Source organism: Hesperophylax consimilis, unplaced genomic scaffold (assembly GCF_061612785.1).
Source record: "Hesperophylax consimilis isolate HC1 unplaced genomic scaffold, BYU_Hcon_1.0 scaffold_33, whole genome shotgun sequence".
Taxonomy (NCBI): Eukaryota; Metazoa; Arthropoda; class Insecta; order Trichoptera; family Limnephilidae; genus Hesperophylax; species Hesperophylax consimilis.
The window spans coordinates 1,983,879-1,986,796 of NW_028301263.1; positions in this window are offsets into that span (position 1 = coordinate 1,983,879).

Below are 2,918 nucleotides of genomic sequence, written 5' to 3' on the forward strand. Positions count from 1 at the left end.
ATGGTAAATAAAATAAAAATAAAATACAACAAAACTGGAAAATGAAAACGTATTCTATTTTAGATGTATATCTTAAGAATTATCACTTATAATAATTTTATTCTTCCGGTAACGGGCAAAGCTTTATCACTGGTCGAACCAACGAACCAGATTGAGTTTTAACAGTAGCTACCCTAACTATTCCATCCTTACCGGGATGAACGTGGATAATTCGTCCTAATACCCACTTCATCGGTGGAAGACGATCGTCCTTTATTAACACTAATTGACCTAATTTAATGTTTGGATTAATTTTGCACCACTTTGATCGTTGTTGAAGCGTATTTAAATATTCTAAATGCCAACGTTTCCAGAAATCCAAACCATACCAGACATCTTTTGGAGATGTTGCCACCTACTTAAACGATTAGACGTGGTGTCAAGAAAGTCATATTCAGGCAAACCTAGTAGGAATCCACCGATTAAAAAGTGGCCCGGGGTAAGTCCATTCACATCCTCGGGGTCTGAGCTCATTGAACACAAAGGGCGGGAGTTGAGGATGGCCTCAATTCTAGTGAGAACTGTCGCAAATTCTTCATAAGTTAGAACGGTCTCACCTATCACCCGTTTTAAATGGTATTTTACAGATTTTATCCCTGCCTCAAATAGACTCGCTGGAGGGTTAAAAGACCAAATAATGCCGCTCTGAATTAGATGATTAGATATAACATCACGCTGTGATGCCAAGAATTTATTTATACCGAGTAGGTACCGATTTGCACCGACGAAATTGGTTCCGTTATCGCTTATGATTTCAGAACATAACCCTCGACGATCTGTAAACCGGCTAAGGGCTGCAATAAATGCTTCAGAAGATAAATCAGACACGATCTCTAAATGAACTGCTTTCGTCGCCATACATACAAATAGACATAAATAACCCTTTGACGTTTTTGCTCCCCTACGTTTGTGAACTTTCAAGGTGAAAGGTCCTCCGAAATCTACACCAACTCGAGAAAAAGCACGGCTTTGTTGCACTCGAGAGGGAGGTAAATCACCCATTAGGGGAGGTAGCACCGAAGATTTCATTTTATAGCAGACAATGCATTTCGACAGTTGTGAGCGAATTTTGTTCCGTGCAGCCACTATCCAAAGTTTACGCTGAATAGTGAATTGAAGGCTTCGTGGCCCAACATGAAGATGTTGTTTATGATAATAATCTATAATTAAATAAGCTAAATGACAGATTTTCGGAAGTAAGATCGGAAATTTACTTTCATATGACAAATTTGAATACTTGAGTCGACCGCCCACCCTGATAATACCGTGGCTATCTAGAAACGGTTTCAAGTTTTGAATTTGCGTTGAACATAGACTGCCATTTTGCATATTACGTATATCAACAGAAAAATACGTTTTCTGTTCAATGCGTACGATTTTCATAAGCGAATCATTTAATTCGCAAGAACTTAGATAAGTCGAGTTTGAATTTCCACTACCAGGACGTTTCTGACAATTATTTACGAAACGCATTATCCAAGCGACGACGCGTTGCAATTTATAAAATGAAGAATATTTACTAATAATCGAATTAGGTACTATTTGAGATGATACAAACGTTTTAAGGTTGCATGTTTTGAGTTCTAGTATTTCTCCGTCAGATTGATTGTACACAGCTGAACAAGGCCAGAGTGCTATTGGTTGGTGAAGCCATTTTGGTCCCGTAAACCACAAAGGGTGTGATATAATGTCTGCTGGGAAAAGCCCTCTTGAACCAGAATCGGCACAATTTTCCTCCGAGACAACATGCTTCCAAACAGCATTTGGTGTATTTTCCAGTATTTCTACAACCCTATTAGCGACAAATGTTTTCAATAAATATGGCGGCGTTTTTAGCCACGCTATTACAATAGTCGAATCTGTAAATAGAAAAACGTTTTTTATTTGTTCGGCAAACTTTACAGATGACATAATATACTTTACAAGTTTCGTGAGAAGAACGGCCCCACATAATTCTAGTCGTGGAATTGACAGGGTTTTCAAAGGAGCGACCTTCGATTTTCCCATTAAGATGTGAGTGGTATTGCTATTACGCTCTAATAAATATACCACTGCAGAATAACCCAATTGTGAAGCGTCACAGAACCCTACGAGGAAAAGATGACTTGTCATCACCGTGTTGTAATATTTAGGACTATTCAATGTTCGAAGTAATGAAAGTTGACTTACAAATTTACTCCACGTGTTATGAATATGTGGTGGAACATCACGATCGTCCCAATCGACACCTAACTTCCATAGTTCCTGTAATAGACATTTTGCGAAAAATGTCACTGGGGTGATGATCCCAAGTGGGTCGAATAAACGAGCTACCGTTGATAAAATTGTTCTTTTTGTGCATATCTTATTTGAAGGTAGATCGACCTTGTAGGTAAAATTATCAGTCGTTGGACACTGAATGCCTAATATTTTAACAATTTGATCAGTTCCGGCGTTATCAAAAGAATGACCATCTTGCTCGTGCTCTTGCGAAACGTGATCCAAAAGTGACGGTGTATTAGATTGCCATTTACTAAGTTCTAATTTCCCAAGATTTAACAATCCAATGATATCTTGTTTTAGTCTGAGGGCTGTGCTAATCGTTTCTGTCCCTGTTACCAAATCATCTTTTTGACGGCCGGCGTGGTCTAGTGCAGTGTTCCGCAAAGTGTGCTCCGCGGCACACTGGTGTGCCGTGGCCATTTGTAAGTGTGCCACGAGTCCCGCGTCACTTCTCACAAAGTGCTCTGTAAATCGGTCTTTACTTTTCTGTGCGGCGCGGCGGCCGGAGGTGGCGTGGGTGGGACTCGATCGCTGCGAAGTGGCCGTGTGTTACGCCGATACGCTACATTAACACGTGTGCTACATTACATAAGTGGGGTGCTATTGCTACATTTTCA